An 18,820-nucleotide genomic window follows, 5' to 3' on the forward strand; every position below is an offset into this window, starting at 1 on the left:
TCGCTCAAGAAAACATGTCGTGCGCACGAGATAATTTAATCTAAAAACTTTTTGCATGTTCTTAACATACCACCGTACAAAACAAGTGAATGAAGTATTGCCATGCAATACAAAGTCCCCTACTGGAAGGCACCTAATTTTCTCTACTGCAGTATGACATAATGAACTGATATCTGTCAATGATGTATAAACAATATTGTACTATATATACAATATGTTATAACAAAACACTTGGATTAAAATTTATATATATAAAAACCTACAGTTGTTTTCATATTGAATTTTTTGGCTGATTATAAAAATGTTATCATGTAAGTTATTTATAGTAACAACAAAGGGATATTAATCTTTTAAAAAAAAAGAAAAAAAAATCTATATAATATAAGTCCACAAAAAACTCTTTACCAGGTAGAGATAGGTCAAAATACACCTAAAAATTGGATGTAACATGCATGCTGTACCGCAGAGTGGTCTCAATTTTTCTCTACCGCCAGTAATAAAAAAGTTACAATAAAATCTATTTATAGTAAAACAAAGGGACGCAATTCTAAAAACAAGGGTGCCTCATGGTGGTGAACATTTGGTCCAAGTTACATCAAAATCCCTCCATGCATGAAGAAGAAATTTTCCGTACAAAGTCATTCTTGAATTTGACCTTTGACCTCTAAATATGACCTTGACCTTAGACCTAGGGACCTGGTTCTTGCGCATGGCATGTTGTCTCATCCAGGGGAATATTTGTGCCAACTGATATCTAAATCCTGCTTTGCATGACAAAGTTATAGACCGGACAGGAAAAAAATCCTCTTGACCTTTAAGCTAGGGTACTGGGTGTTGCGCATGAGACGTCGTCTCATCATGGGAAACATTTATGCCAAGTAATATAATGTAATCCCTTGATAGATGACAGAGTTCTGGATCGGACAGGGAAAAAACCTTATTGACCTTTGACCTCCAATTGTGACCTTGACCTTTGAGCTAAGGGTATGGGCTTTGTGCATGACATGTTGTCTCATCATGGGGAACATTTGTGCCAAGTAATATTAAAATCCCTTCATGGATGGCAGAGTTATGGACGGGACAGGAAAAAAACTCTTTTGACCTTTGACCCCCAATTGTGACCTTGACCTTTGAGCTAGGGGTCCGGGATTTGCGCATGACACGTCGTCTCATCATGGGGAACACTTGTGCTAAGTGATATTAAAATCCCTTACTGAATGTCAGAGTTATGGACCGGACACGAAACAGACCCTGTTCATGCTATGTTAACATTTGACTGCTAAGTGTGACCTTGACCTTTGAGCTAGGGGTCTGAAAGTTGTGCATGACACATCGTCTTATTATGAGGTACATTTGTGCCAAGTAATATTAAAATCCCTTCATAGATGGGAGAGTTATGGACCGGACAGGAAAAAAGCCTTGTTGACATTTGACCTCCAATTGTGACCTTGACCTTTAAGCTAGGGGTCCAGGTTTTGCGCATGACACGCCGTCTCCTCATGGGGAACATTTGTGCCAAGTAATATTAAAATCTCTTCATGGATGGGAGAGTTATGGACCGGACAGGAAAAAGCCCTGTTGACCTTTGACCTCCAATTGTGACCTTGACCTTGAGCTAGGGGTCCGGGATTTGCGCATGACACATCATCTCATCATGGGGAACATTTGTGCCACGTAATACTAAAATCCCTTCAAGGATGGGAGAGTTGTGGACCGGACAGGAAAAAAGCCCTGTTCACCTTTGACCTCCAATTGTGAACTTGACCTTTGAGCTAGGGGTCCGGGTTTTGCGCATGACACGTCGCCTCATCATGGGGAACATTTGTGCCAAGTAATATTAAAATCCCTTCATGGATGACAGAGTTATGGACCGGACACAAATTGCGGACGGACGGACAGACGGACGGACGGAATGACGGAAAAGTGCATTCCTATAGTCCCCGAAACTGGTTTTCAACCAGGAGGGGACTAATAATGTGTTTATAGGATTTTTTTTTCAGAAAAAAAAAACAATTTGCTGCATTTGCTCGCGCTCTACTATTGCAATTGTTTTAGAACTATGATACTGTAGCACGTATCTCATATAATTTATTAAGGAATATCAATATAGTTAATAGGTGATTCTATGTTTCGTTCTACCCATACTCATATGCAGACATGAATGTTATTGACGTTTTTCAAGGGATATTTTACGCTATATCTGGTACATAAGATTATAACAGCATTATTTCCTTCTGTCTCGATGTAAATGCATGCTGTGCAAAAATATTACGTTTACATCGATTAAGCTATATTTCCACCAGCAGTTGTCATAACTCGTGTACATGGAATAACTAGAGGTATCATTGAATATGACCTAGTTTAGAACCTTACCTCGTTAAATTAAACATTCCAGACCATATTTTATATAGATAAAGTACGAAATGTTTCATCTGAAATATTACTAAGACTTTTACATGGTTAACCCCCAGTTTCCATTATATAGGTTACTGACCGTTCTAAGGTGGTGCCCCTATTTTCAACTGGTTTTCTGTCTGTCTTGATTTGTCTGTTGCGTATGTTTTCTTGTTTTGTTTTTTTTTGTGTTTTTTTGTAAGCGTTTTTTCCTCCTCCTTACTCCCTAATCCCACCTTTTGACCTTTCAATTGCGCTCCTTTTTGCATCCACTCTCCCTTTACCTTGAGTTAGTTTTCGTGGCTCCCCTTTATTTTGGCTGCCGGAATCCTAAGGCGGTACACGATTGTTTCTTCCTGCTTATAAGGGTGCGTTGTGCTTGTGAGTCTAAAGCGGTGCCCTACTGTGTTCTTGTATCTTACTTGTTTGTGCCTCACTGTTTTCCTTTGTTCGTTTTGTCCTGCGTGTGCGTGCGTGCGTGCGTGCGTGCGTGCGTGTGTGAACATCTGCGTGTTGTGGGTTTCGTTTTGGGGAGAATGCGTTTTTGGTACGTGGCATTCCCTGTTTGATATTTGTCTTTGTTTTTATTCTATATATGTTAGTTAGTAAGGTGTGGTTGTGTGTTTATCTTTGGTGCGTGAATGTCTGCGCTATTGTGGTGTACGTTATATCGTGACTGTGATTAAGGAACGTAGTATTCCCTTTGTATATTCATCCTTGTTCTACTTTCCCCTTCTACTTCCTTCCCCATCCCACCCCTTTTTAAACCCTTACCACAACCACCCTATATCTATATTTGGCATAAATTCGTATGTACTACTTAGATTTTTTAAGCAACCCGTCTGTAATTTTTTTTCCATTACAGCTTCTTTTTGTTGTGGGCTTTGCAAATGCGTGGTTCTGAAGCTGTGTTTTTTGGTGCTATATGCTTCTGAGAAATCAACATATTATCTTTGTAACAAGAGGTCTGTTTTTTTTTGTTGTTTTTTTTTGTTGTTTTTTTTTTGTTTTTTTTTTTGTTGTTGTTGTTGTTTTTTACTCCTGCTGTCCAATGCACGATCTAGATTCTAATTAAGACTAATATTCGGATCAGGTTTCATTGATCAAGTAGAAAATGGCACATCTAAAGTGTTACAAGATTTTCTATTTTGCCTAGATTTTCAAATTTAAATATTCGTTATATAATGTTCACAGTTTTAAATTTGACCCAATTACTCATTCAGCTTAGGTTCCATGTAAATCAGATTGAATAAGTGGCCTTAACGTATTTTAGCCTATTAACAAGGTTTCTCTATGGGTTGCCCTTCTGGCCTACTTTTGATCCGAATTAAAACTGTTTCAAAACTAACCTGAACTTAAAAGGACAAAAATAAACCAAGGGTTCATATGTATCAGATAGAAAACATAGCCTCTAGATTATTTTTAATGTTTTAATGAAAGTCAGAACCTGGAATAGATGAAACAATTGTTCCTGTTGGGTTTTGACAGATGTCATATATATATTACCACAGCATCAAGTCTAGCCCGTTCTGCAATTCACGTTAATCATTGAACACTAAACATGATATCAGACGGGACCGGGAATCGAAACTATATCAGCAGCATAATAGTCGTCAAACCCTCTAACCACTGCGCAATTGACTCATTATGAAGTGAGTGGGGTTGTTGAACAACTATTTACCATCTAGTAATAAAAGATATAAATAAAAGTCCATCCAGACGTTATAAAAAAGACGTAATTCAAGAAATTTGATACGATTGGTATGGCTTTGATGCATCATGTAATATTGGTGATGATATATAATGTAGATGATGATCACATTGTGAAACAACCATTTGTAGTTTGAATCAAATATATTTAGTAATAACAGTTATAGACTGAAAGTACATAAAAAATTTATCAGAAATAAGTAAGAAGGTTAATAATTCATGATTTATTGTGCAATAGTTATATTCCTTTTGTCATATGATACGGAAAATGATATAGAACAACTATTACAAGTTTGAAACAAATCTATTCAGAAATAGGAATTGAGTAAAAGTGCATCGAAACGCTAACCTTTGAGTATAAAAGAGGCATAATTGATACAGTTTTTGTGCCTGATGTTTAGACCATGTTTCATATGATGTTGGCGATGATGATGACGATGTAGAAGACCAGTTCCGAGTTTAAGTAAACTTCATTTAGAAATTACAGAGATTTAGTGAAATTGCATCAAAATTTTAACACGAAATTCTAAGTAAATATGGAGATGAATTTATTAAATATTGGTGCGGTAGGTATGGTCCTTGTGTCCTGTAATGCGGAAAACTACATAAAGTTTGACGCATACTCATCTAGTAATTAAAAAAGAAAACGTAAAAGTGCTTCAAACTTTTATCAAGCTGTGAAAGAGGACGCCGACGCCAACGCAGGTATAAGTAGGATTTTCCTCAATACACATCGTATAGCGGAGCTAAAAAATGAATAACTTACAAAAAGGATTGGAAATGACATATGGAGTTTCCCTCATCGTACAGCCTTGACTTTTAAACAGAAAAGGCTACTATGGACGTTTTGCAAGTTGTCTTACTACTAGTATGTCAAACGTTTGCTGTAACTTATTTAAAAATTCCTTCATGGTAAAAAGACATGATTCTGAGAAAGACAAAAAAAAAAAAACTTAATTCTGACATTTTATCTCACCATTTGAAACAGATCTTGTACAAACATGCCTGAAATCTATGTTCGGAATATTTCCCTGACGTTAATATACATCATTCTGATACTTGTTTCTGTTAAAACATTCTTACGCTAGAATGACGTCACAATAACGTGCGGTGACGTCAAAGTTTATGTTGCGAAAAAAACATTATCTACTGTTTTAGATTAAGGGCATTTAAGAACCGATATAATTTATAGCAAAACCTTGTTTTAACAATTAATACACTCGGGCGGTAATACGTCGTACAAATAATTGAAATTATTACAACCGACGTATAACCGCTCTTCGGGCATAAATAGTGTTAAAACACTCTTTTGCCAAAATTATTTTTTAAATAAACTTCGATATTGTTGTCCGTCGAATTGGACTGTAAGCATAAGCATGTATTCAAGAACGTTATTAGATAAGCATAGTTCACGAATGACATATAATAGTTTGAGTTTTTCAATGTGGCATACATATAACATTATACAAGGTAAGTGCTTTGTATTTAATTGGGGAGATAATACAGTTAATGAAACTTGAAACAATCTGTAACAAAAACCGTTCTATGTTTAAAAAATAGTTGCGAAACAATATGCAAAACAAGTATAGAAACTAGTTTGGATGAAACAATTCAAATATAAAGCTTCCATTTTGTCCCGTACAAAAATGTAATGTCATACTAAGATTACGCTTCTGATTTATTTTAAATATCTTTCAAATTGGCTGTCAACTATGTCTACACCTTGAATGACTTTGGTTTCATGTCCAAGACAGTTACACAGGCATACGTTTTCTGCATTTAGAAATTTGTTCAGAATCTATAGCAAACATGTAACATCGATTATACACAACAAACTATCGGAATATTCTTCTCTTAACATCTACTGTTAATTATGATTATAATACATTTTACATTGATTTGCAATTATTGATTACTTAACGCTCAAAATTCTTACATTAAAATTAAATTATCTATTAATTATGTAATCAAAATTAGTTGGGTTTTTTTTTACACAAAGCTAAACTAGTAAAAACATAAATTTTACTTAACATTACTTGATATATATATATATATCTTGAAATAAGATGCAGTTTAAAACTTCCTGTTGTGTGTTGTATTAGTCGGGTGTCTTTAAAATATTAGTGAAATAACGAAATATGTGTAAATACTATTCATGTAGTGTAATATGAAAAAAGGATACCTCAGTTAAAATCCATAACATCTTCCGCTGATATACTCTGTTTTGATTATCATAAAGAACTCTTTTTTTCTTGTGTAACGCATACCTCCCACCATGTGTATGTGTTTTATTAAAATTGCATTCGTTTAAAGGTGGTTAATCACATTTAAGCAACATGTATGACATATTTTATTTTTCATCTAGTTCTTAAGAAATTTATTTAAGGAACACAAAATCCATTACATGAATGAAGATACTTATCAGAAAAACGTTTTTTATTGTCTTTTATAAAATTTGATAGTTTCCCTTCTTTGAGGTGAAAATATTTATAAACTTAATCATTATATATGTATTTAAATATTTTATATTTTATATATGTATTCCCTTTTCTTTCAAATGAATAAAATATTTTGATATTTCAACAGCTTTAACCATAAGCACATTCCTAAAACAAAGTAATAACCTACTTGTAACCAATCTCTGTTGCTCATAGGATGTTATCATGCTTAGAATTTTTAATTTTAAATTATTGTTTTAAAATAAATAAAAATTGTAATGCAAATTCCTTTCAAAAACATAGTAAAACTTTGTTAATGTTCCCATTACCACTTATTTTATTTCGGTTTAAACAAAATGTACGAAAACATTTTTTTGTTTGGAAATGAGTTAACACGAAGCGTTATTTAACTACCGGGTATCAAGTTTTGTTAATCTGTCTTATCTTGTCGTGTTAAATCTTGATGGTATGTAAAAAAGTTAGATTACACAGGTTTGCAAAAAATGTAATATTTATATAGAAGTAACCAAATAGATCATATGAAATAATCAGTATTACAGTTACAGTTTTACAGTGATTAATTAAATCTATTGATTCAACAAATATTAAATTGTGACCGTGACTGATGTTTTAAGCATTTATAAAACACAAACATAACAAATATAACATTCACAAAACGTAAACGTGCATATCTTGTGTGACAATGATTAATAAAGATAATTTGTGAAAATCATTGTAGTGTAATGTTTTTAGCGTGCCATCAGAAAGTTATTGTTTCAAGTTTCAAGTTTATTGGCAAAACAATTTGCCTTTGGGCATTTACATAGAATACACGTGAAGAATGGCAAAGACATACAATACAAATTTGTAATATAATAAATATGATTTTACATTTCATGAAACAGTTAGATTTTCAAGGGTATTCTTTCAAAAGCTAGCTTCTTTAACAAATTTTGATAATCCCCATACCTTCTGTTGACTTTTGCAAGATATTATAGCATTAAATAGAAAAGATCTCTTTTACGGACGTCTGAATATTTTGTACAGCATAAAAGGAAATGATATTCAGTTTCTATTACATTTTGATTACACATCATTATAAAAGGTACGACATTTTTTCCTGTTCATTATATCGTTAATGAAACAACAAATTATCAAACAATATAAATTATGAGTAATATGTTTTTATATTTAATTTGATTGGTTTCCTGTGTTTCACTTGAAAATGCTTTAAATAAAAAAACATCGGGATGCTGTCATGATTTTGTCTAGACATTATGTTTACGCAAAAGTTCTAACAGTTTACCTCCTTTCTAAACACAAGTTACTACGCCTTCATTTGTGAAATTTAATATCAAACATAAAAGATGACTTTTAGTTTCAGAGAATATATGAGCACTATTTTTTGCCTAACATTTGATATCTATTCTATCATTTTCAGAAATAATGATACGTTGATCAAATGTCTTTTTAAAAAAATATACGCTTTATTTCCATCTGATTTCTTGTGTCTTCATATCTGAATTATTCATGTCTACTTTCTCATATTATAGTTTAAACCTAGGCGTTATAAACATATGGTATCGATAATATTTTTACAATAATTAATCATTCTATGTCGATGTGAATGTATGATCACGTTTCGAATCAGTAGGGCCTTTCAGAAGTTTAATGGAGACTTTATGTCTAAATTCTAGATAACCAATGTTTATCTTAAACAGTATATCCCGATTACGGATGTACTAGCAGTTAAAATGTCCACTTTTTATGCTTTTAATTAATTTAAATAATTACCTTTCCTGCAGCTAACATGCCTTTTTATCTCATAAGCCGTCTCAGTAAAACAAACAGTGTCCTATTTTACAAGGTCACCTTGTTCTCCATTTTTGTATTGATCTGCCACATATTAACCGGTGCATATATAAAGTAATACCTACCAGGTTCTACAGGACTAAATTTCTGATCAAAATAGTCATGATACCAAATAATAAACACACTGCCCTAATAAAACAGAACTCCGTATTCATTTACTCCGTATTCATTTTAACCTGAAATGTAACAGATATTCTGATTAATGTAAAATATGAATTAAATATAAAAACAAAAACAAAAACAAAAAAAAACACTTCTGTTTTTCTTATTCGTGTACACCGTTTGACTGTCACAATCAAAGCAACTATCTCCTGAATTTATTATTACAGAAACCTTTTATGTGCAGTGAGGGCACATGAAAAATTCTCCCCTCCTGGTACAACGGACACGAGAAAGCAATAAATTAGGTGTGTCTAGTGGTTACATACATCACACTGGGCCCATAAAACAATTTTCAATGTAAATTCAAGGCTAAGTGCATCTGGGATTGCCTTGTGACAAACACAAAAAAGTTCTTGCTCATCAATAATTGATGTTTCTGACTCTGAGTCACTACTAACTAAATTATTGTAGACATATGCTGTACATGATACTGATGAGGGCGGTTCAAACCTTTTGCTTTTAGGTTCAGGCTTCTGACAGATTTTTGTTCACTTTGAGCAGGCTTCAGAAACATGTTCAAAAGGATCTAATATCACCAGTAATGACTTTTGTTACTTTCCTTTTGGGTGTAACACTGGGCACAACAGTGATTTTCACATAAATATCATTGTTGTCACCACTATTATAAATTGTTGCTGGGACTGTTTGCTGGCAACTTGCTGAATGATGAGATCAGGTTACCAGCAGAGACACCCTTATCATAAGCATTCCTAGCCAGCTCATCATTTTTGTACCTGTTGTAATCTATGTCAAATCTTTCTTGAATTTTGCAGTTTTCCATATTCGTGTTACTTCGGCCTGTGAAACAATTTTGCAAATCAAAATAATAGCAAATTTAAAATTATTGAATAGATCATAAATTGTAGTATCAGATGTGAAAATGTCAGTTTTATTTATCTGTTATAAACGGATGTTTGTCCGTAATATTGATCAAAGGATGCTTAGATCTTATCGATAATTGATTATCAGTGAAAATCCACAGGCATACAAAGCAGATAAATTGATAAGTGGCTCAGGAATGTATCGGAAAAGTGATGCCTGTAATTAAGCGGCGATAAGGCTGCAGGTATTAATGAGTTATTTATGTCTATCAAACAACTCAAGCACTGCATTGTCAATAGTACGAACAAGTTTCTTAAACTGTTCTTCTAAGAACTGAAGAAAGACAGATGAGCCACCACTTTAAATACCAGCACCTCCTGGTGAAGTACCCTCTAACAGGGCATCACTCCATCTCTTACCGGGAAAGACAAAGAACAGAGAGATTATTGTTCCTGCAGCACTAACTGAAAATTCACAGAAACAGATATCTGTAATTTGCTAATTCGGCTACAAAATTTTTATTTGCTGTTTTAATAAAACATTTACATTAACAGTAGTAAAAATGATAAACTAAAATTTTGAGAAGTCAGACTGATATTCAATATTATCATAAAGTAGAATGCTTAACACAAAAGAAACAGTACCTGCTGCAATAATTTTGACAGTCTTTCTCTTATTTGAAGTAACTGCCTGTGTGGTTTGCCGCATAACACAATGGTATGGATTGTGTTCCATCATTTATGCTCTATATGTATTCTTGGTGATTTATTATATCATACTTGTCCATCACTCTTTGTAGTTTCTCAAAATATTTGTCAAGCAATTCCTTTGAGGTTCACCGTGCCCGTATTAGTGAAAGTTTCTGAGGATAGGCAGACTTCTGGGTTAGGATTCTTAAATACGGTGAACCAAGAATGCGTTAACTGTGTATCGGAAACAGATCTCATACCTAGGGACAAAGCAAAATCAGTTGACAAATTCAGAAAGCCACGCCTAGTGTACCCGTATCCTATCCCATTTATGTATTAAACATGATCTTCGAGTTGAATTTCTTGTTCCCTTGTAAACACTGTCGAAGATCCTGGCCGTGATAAGCCCATTATATTTAATAATGCTAGCTGCCATTCAAAGGTCCTTTCTCTCAATGTGATCTCTGGTACACCATACACACGTGACGCCATGTAAACCGATACAACCTTATCGTAAACGTCTCTATATGCCTTCCAGAGACGATCAGTATTGCAAAACCTTTTATTTATTTTTATTTTTTATGCTGACCAATGGAAACTGAAAAAAGGTGAAGATCCAATTAAAAATCCATTAAATGTAATAGTCAGAAGTTTAACAACTGAAAAATCGGACGACGTTACTATTATTGAACACTGAGCGCACTCGACCCTGTAGTATTATTTTTCAGTGTTTAAAACATAAACCATCAGTTTGATGTCATTTATTCAAGCACTAACCACAGAGTGTTTTGTTTACTTTACTGTACTATTTTATTAACTCATGCATTGAAGGTATAATATTACTAGTACATGTCCAAGAAAGCCAAAACTACACCCCCTTTCAAGTTTATTATAAGCAATAGTAATTATAATGAGATGTTAGTATGATTCAGTTAATCAACTGGACGGCTTCGATAATCTTCCTGATCACGTTGTGTAGCATGTGGTAGTACTGTCCTCGATTTTGACCATTTGTTCACTTGTTTCAATTTGGCTTGGCAAACCTCACAATTTTCACATTTATTTTCTCCTACTCCTGTCTGATCTTGCTGCTGATCAATGTTTTGTTCAGGGAGTGGGGCAATAAATCCCATGTTCCGACGGATTATGCCATTGATCTGTCTCAATGTGATATGATCACGAAAATTGTGCTTTTGAAATTACTTAACCTGATTTGTTTATATCTCTTACAAAATCGCGTTTGTGGTCGCTTAGCCCTGGAATGACCTTCCTCGGTGCCACGTATCATAACGCATTTTTGATTTCCTTTGATTTGCTTCTCTCTGCGTCAAACGTTTCTAATATTAGGAAACTTTAGCTCTAAACAGTTTGGTTTTACATCGTAGTGTTTAACTTGCGTCCCATTAATAACTCGGCCGGGCTAAATCCATTGTGCAAAGGCTACGTGCGATACGACAACAATGACAAATATAGATCTTCAGCTTTCTTTATCATATATTTCACATTTTGCACAGACCGTTCCGCGAGGCCATTTCTTTGAGGCATTTGATGCATTTTGGGGGTACTTGTCACGTGCGGGAACCAATATTCTGCTGCATAGTTTTTTAATACAGCCGCGTTGTAGAACGGTCCGTTGTCGATGATAACTATATCCGGTATACCGTGTCTCGCGAATATCAATTTCATGTGATTAACTATATTTACAGCAGTTGAATTTGCAAGTTTTGCAATTTCAATACTTGTTGTTTGGTTTAACATCGCGGCGACATTTCAGCTTTGATGGTGGAGGAAGACACAAGGTACCTCCGTGCATTATTTCATCAAGAGCAGGTACCCGATAGTACCGGCCTTCCTCCGTAAGCCAGGTGGATGGCTTTCCCACATGAAGAATACAATGTCACCAATGAGGCGACCTCCATCACTCGGAGGTCCGACAATTTCAATAGCAATAAAAATAGTCTACAATTAACAAGTAAGTCTTGCCTTTTATTTCAAAGAAATCACTGGTTACCCTTTCCCAATGACGTTTAAGAAACTCAAGTAGCATCAACGGTTCAGCATGGTCACTTTGACTTTCAAGCATTTTCGGCAAGGCTTAACGGCCTCTTCTAATGCTGAGCTTAAGTCAATCCGACATACTTATTGCTTAGCTCACTCCCTACATTAAGCTATTTCTCAATGTGTACACCGTGAATTTATTTTTTTTTTCAGTCTGCATAACTTGTGGTGCCCTTCAGGAGGAGACCGTTTTGAAACGTAATATCCCCTCTAAATACCCATTTTTTCTTAAACGTATGAAATGCTGACCTCTCTGGCCAACCTTGATCAGTTCAGAACATACTTCATCTCCTAGATAATGGACCTTGATTTGTTCAAGTCGTTTAACGCTTGTAAATGGCCATTTGAACGGATGCGGCAAATCCCTATTGCAATTCTTTACTTTCTTGGTCAGCTGGAATAGACAGGGGTGCCCTTGATAAACAATTATCTGTTATCAGTTTACTTTCAATTGCTTAAACAAATCTGAAATCGTATCGCACTAGGCGCATAAGAAATATTTGGACTCTTGGACTCAAATCAGTCAAGTTCTTTGTATTTAGAACTAATGGCTTGTGATCGCTTTCAAGAATGAACTGCGTCTCAATTAGATAACTTTGGAATTTCTTACTAACACAAGTTAATGCTAAACCCTCTTTCTCTATTTGAGCATATCTCTGTCCCGTATCAGACAAAGAGCGAGATGCATATGCTACTGTTTTCCACACATTACTATGTTTTGCTTTATGACCCCACCCATGCCAAATAAACTAAAATCGGCTGAGACCAAGATTTCTTTGTTCTGGTCGTACTGTACCAAAACCTCAGGGGAACTTAACTCGGTGTTGTGTCTTAAGTAGGCTACGTAATGACTGTGAAGGTCTGATATCTTATGGAGAACTTTGCTAACTGGTTACACATGCCAAAGAACCTTCGCATGTCTGATATGTTTTGGGCGTCGGCATCTCTACAATTAATGTCTTTGTTAGGGTCGGTCTCAATCGTACCTTGACCTATGACATGGCCTAGGAATGTCAGACTCGGCTTACAAAACTCGTATGTTTCCTTGTTTAGCATGATACCGGCTTTTTCAACTTAACTTAGTTAAATCTACGCATATTCTATCTTTACATTTGATTTCGGAACTACATCCATCGGAGAACAACACTCAGTTGGTTCGGACCCTTTTGAGAAAATCCCTGTTTTCTCCATATGGACGTGATCGTCTTTTACCTTTTTCATTAAGGGAATCAGTATTCTATGCAGTGTTGATACAGAATAGGGTTTTGCGTTTTCTATTAATGAAATTTTGAAATTTCCAATTGGCCCTACCTAGCCCCTTTGAACAGCTTAGAAACTTTCTCGTTAACTTGTTCTTTCGCGAAATTAACAGTTGAGACATAATCAAATTTGTATACCTGTATGATCTTGAGGGCTTTGATAGCATGTCGGTCAAGCAGGGTATATCCTAATTTCTGAATTACATATATATATATCCGTGACACAGATTTTATACTTGGACTCTATAACACACTGAAATTTTCCCATTTCCAAACAAGTTTAATTTAGTGTTTCCAGCACTAAACTTTTCTGTTAGTCACCTTTAATTCCACCCCCTTTTATCGTCTCTGAAACGACTGTAACATCTGCCACTGTGTCAATTTTACTATAAGGTCCTATGAGTTTCTATCGTTCCCTAGGATGAATCGCTATCGTCCGAAACACTATCGTATCCCGCTCTATTTCTACTATTATATAATATTTGTCCGACACATTTTCATGAAATGTCATGTATTTCGACTTTTGTGACATTTAGCATCCCTTGCGGGGCACTTTGCTCTTGGATGCTCTGGTTTGTTGTCGCACCTGCGACGACGTATGTTTCTTAGCGTCCGACGACTGTTGTTTTCCAAAGTGTCTTACTCAACTTGATGTCTTATGACCGCGAACAACATCCACAGTTTCACAATTTGCTCTGCCTCTGGCTACATTCTGCTGGACCTTACTGATTCCGCCTGTTTCGCTTCAGCCTTTTCGAAGGTTAACGCTGGATATAACTGCAGTCTTTCCGACAGTTTGTGGTCTCTGATGCAAACCACTATTCTATCCCGTTTAAGTTGGCCACGCAAGTCCCGATTTTTACAGGTTTCTGCTAAGTGATATAAATCTGTCACAAAAATGTCCACTGGCTCATTTTCTCGCTGGTTAAAGTTTGCTATTTCAAATATAACATTTTTCTTTAGAATGAAAAATTGCTTTAATTTCCAAGTTACTATGTCCCACATTTTACCGTCATCAGCGGAGAGTCCGAATGATGCAACAATAGAATAAACTGAAGTATTTATTTGCATTACCTCAGATTTTTCTGTAAGTCCTGATGCTGACCGAAAACGTTCGAATCTTTTAACCACTTTTCTCATTGTTCAGCTCTTGAAAAGTCAAACTTTTCCGGATGGGTGAAATTAAATTGGACCATTTTATCCAAATTCACTAATTAAAAGTTTGCAGTTTAATACAATTGTTAACAATTTTGTTAATCCATTTTAGCTGCCACCATGTATTATTATTGTTCAGGGCTTAAAACAAAGATCATGAGTTTGATGCACTAACCACAGTGTTTATTTACTCTGCCTTACTATATGATCAACTCATGCATGCAAGGTATCATATTACTAGTACATGTCAGAGATAGCTAAGACTACAGGCCCGGTTTGTTTCTGTTTTTTTTAAAAAGATTCACATTGCTATGAGAAAACATGAATTACTTTTGATTAGTTTTTAAATGTTTTTATCAAAGAAACAGAAAACAAAAAATACTTACCTTCAGAAATAGCATTCTTTCCACTGCCTTTTACTTTGACAGATGGCGGGAGCACTTGCCAACAAAAGTAAATCGGAAGTAACATATAGTGCGCGAGAATAAATCGTACATTTCGGATTGCACCAGTAATATGTTTACACCGGTAATACGTTTCTATGTAAACAAAGGAATGGTATTGCAATTCCGTATTGACATAATCCGTTCAGTACACCAACTTTCGAAAATATGGCAAACCGATGTTTAATATATCTGAATCAAATTTTATAGAAACATATATTTTTTACCCGACCCGCTGTAGCGTGTACTTGTTATTATTGGAAATAGATAATTAGACGACTATGGTAAAATTTTACTTCCAACACTGGGTTAATGGTATGCTTAAGTGCAGGCTATGCAATTTCCATTGGGCTATATACTAGTATTGCTAAATAAAATTATCGCAATAATGAAGCTGTATTTAAATGTTCATTTAAAATGTCATTTGTTACCTCTGATAAGGTAAACATTCCTTTTTAAACATCATAAAAGAAGAGAGAGCCTTCCTATAATAGCCATTCTTTTAAAAATTTACTTTAACTGTTCATCGATCTGTTTGATAGAGACGATCGAATTTCTAAGAAAAGCATGTAGTTAAGTATTGTGTATTTACATGCTATCCAATTGTAGTGTCACGCAACCTTGATTCAATGGCGCAGTGATGTACATTAATAAAATTTTATGTTGTATACAGTAATTCTTATGTTTAAGCAAAATTGAATATTTAATGCTGTACCTTTACCATCTCTTTAAAGACGAAGGAGTGCTGCATGCTGTGTCGATGACTTCTGAACTATATCATTATTTAGCTGCAATATACCTTCTGAAAAGTGTATTATGCAGTTTTCATTTCGACCTGTCGATTAATAGCAAGTTAGGGAACAGAACAAGAAATAGGTTAAGAAAGTGATATTTGGACTTGGGGTGGTGAATGTTTTCTGCTTTCAGAATTGTATGCTTTTTAATACAATAGCTTTATTTTTGTTTGACATTTCCAATCATTTTTTTTTGCTCCCATTCGAGATGGGATATATTGTTTTACTCATGACGGGCGGTTGCTCGTTTAGGCGATTAAAAGTTAGAGAATGTTGGATTATATTGGAAAAAAATCTTCGGAGTATTTCCTATAGTCAGAAGATCTGGTGTCAGATGACCGTGGGTCACAGTTACATTTGGACCGAAAACGGTTTCCTATCAATGTCTTCATGTTGCAATGCATAAAGGATTTAAACGTTTACAATTTTTCACGTCAGATGGGAATACCATATTGTTTTCTTCATAAAAACTTCCAGCTCTGCTTAAAACCCTGATATCAAGTAACGAAGACATATTTCTAGCTTCATGAGAAGATTACATTTGATACTAGTAATTTAATGTCCGGGGCCTTATAAAATCTATATAATTATACATCGTTTTTATAAGACCTCGGTCGGTAAATTATCAAATGTAATTTTATGTACATGTTCTTAATTTTGTTTGGTATAATACAATAAATATCATATGGTAGTGTGTGTGAGATTAATATTTTTAACGCTCGAAACAGAATGTCACAACTCGGCTTTCGCCTCGGGTGACATTCTGCCCTCGGGTTCATACCCAGAAATCTAAGCCAATTTGCTGGCTTATTGGCGAAATTGTCTCCCTTGAAAACAGGTTATCGGGTTTATCGATTAGCCATTATCGGTCAATTTACGCCTATTGAAATATAGAAGGAGAAAATCTTTAACACATCAAATGACATCAAAAGCATCATCTGACAGTATTTATTAAGTTATTGAAGTAATCTGCAATATTTGCACTTTCTTTCAATATAATTTTTAATAAAATAAAATATGATCTTCTTGCTTCCCTAAGCGTTTGAAATAAGTAACTAATTTTGATCCCGAGTCCCATTGATTTCTGTAGGAAATGACAGCTTTTAAGCTTTACATGGTCTTTTAGAATGATTTATTCCTATATTTATAATCATCTCACAACATTTATTAAGTTATTGAAGTAAACTAGAAAAGTTAATCTTTCTTTCAATGAGTTTATTTTTAAATTATTTGTATGTCTTCTTGCTTCCCTAAACGTTTGAATATCACTGATTTTACTAATTTGGAAAATTTTGCCCATCACAGTACACGTGTACTGATGACACCGGATAAACTGAATTAGATAGACATGTGTGTCAATCTAATTCCGTGTTTAATGTCATTACTTTGTCAGATTAAATAAAAATAAAGTTATTTTGAATTACATGTTTAAATAAAAATATTCCATTTTTTAATTCATTTAATACCATTTTCACTACTAGAATTATTTATTGCATTAAAACGTAACATAACATAAAGTTGATTAACATATAGAACTACATGTTCATATTTAAACTTGAATATTGTACATGTAAATATAACAAGTCCATTGGGTCGGGTGTAAATTTCATGTTTCTTGTTTGTAAGTATTATAATATTGTTGTTAAAAATTTCTTATTTTATCTTTTTGTAATGATTGTATATGTATGATAAAGTCAAATAACGTGTTTGACAATAAGTTAACCGAATGCTGACATATTTCTGTTTATTACCGTTACTAATTGGATTAGTATCTGTTTGTCTGACATGCCCCGCGGCCTAAAGGGACAATTATTACGGCTCTTGCATAAACACTTTAAAGTTAAAATCTAAATTATGGATATGGAGTTATAAATTTTGATAATTTATCTTATCGTTCAAAATCCAAATTTACATTATTGTAAAGTAAAATGTATTTACAGGCCACGGATCCATAATATTTAAAAACTTTTTTAAATTGAAAAGACACATTTTCAAGGAGTCCCGAAATACATAATATATTTCGCCCTCATAAAAATATTTTAAAAATTAAAGGGACTATCCTCCAGATCGTTCGACAACAAGAAAAAATACTTTTATAGATATCTGGAAATAAATGCTATATTTCTTAAGAAGACTTTAAAACTTAATTACTGACAAAGTTTAACTATATATTACGGAAATACTTGAGAATTTGCTGTTTTTCTATATGATGAAAATCGAAAAGCGATTGTAACGCTTTACTCAAGGTAAACTGTCTCGATTATAAAAAAATATATATATTTTTAAGTCATAATTCACTTATTCCGCTATAGCGTTCTATTGGTTTCGACGAAATATTTTAGACACAAAACACATCTTCTAGTATTAACAAACTTCAATTTGAGAGAAAGATTATTTTTAGCCAAATCTGGAGGTCATTAAATACATATTTTAAAAATACGTTGAGTAATGGGAATTATATGCTTCCTGACATTTTTTAAACAAATTCCAGATTATCATTCAAAATCACCAATTTGAAGAAATAAGAATGTTATGTATATCAGGTAATAAACATGACGTCGATCTAATTCCGTCTTTGTCAAATTAGGTTAAAACTGTTATTTTAAATTACATGTTTGAATAAAAATATTTAAATTTCAAAAAGTTTTTTTTAATTAATTAACTTTTAATTTATGATTCACATATATTTTGCCCTTAAAAGATATAATCAAAAGTTTAAATATATATCTAAAATGGGAATATCCTTCCCGGCTCTCAATTTTGAAACAAAAACCCGATTATCATTCAAAATCACCAATTGGAGAAATACACTGCAAATTGCCTCGGGCAAGGTATAAACTCCGCTTGTGTAAAAAGTTTCACAATGTTGTCGCAATACCCCTAATTAACAAAACCAGTGTAAGGTCAAGATTATCAAGATAAGAGAGATTAACAAAAGACGATACTCGCGTTAAGATGGTATAAAAGGAAACAACCAAATTTAACCGATGTGGCTTAATAATCAAGGGACAATACTCTTCAAAA

The 18,820-nt window shown here is 34.0% G+C and overlaps 1 protein-coding gene across 1 annotated transcript in view; it reads right to left on the minus strand.

Annotated features, from left to right (window-relative positions):
* Positions 1-8,441, minus strand: part of LOC123559972 (uncharacterized) — a 143,179-nt gene extending 134,738 nt beyond the window's left edge. Inside the window, exon 1 of the mRNA XM_053530258.1 lies at positions 8,337-8,441. The gene's annotated coding sequence lies outside the window, so the exon portion shown is untranslated. The remainder of the gene's footprint in view (positions 1-8,336) is intronic.
* Positions 8,442-18,820: the final 10,379 nt, after the last annotated feature.

Source organism: Mercenaria mercenaria, chromosome 18 (assembly GCF_021730395.1).
Source record: "Mercenaria mercenaria strain notata chromosome 18, MADL_Memer_1, whole genome shotgun sequence".
NCBI classification, from domain to species: domain Eukaryota; kingdom Metazoa; phylum Mollusca; class Bivalvia; order Venerida; family Veneridae; genus Mercenaria; species Mercenaria mercenaria.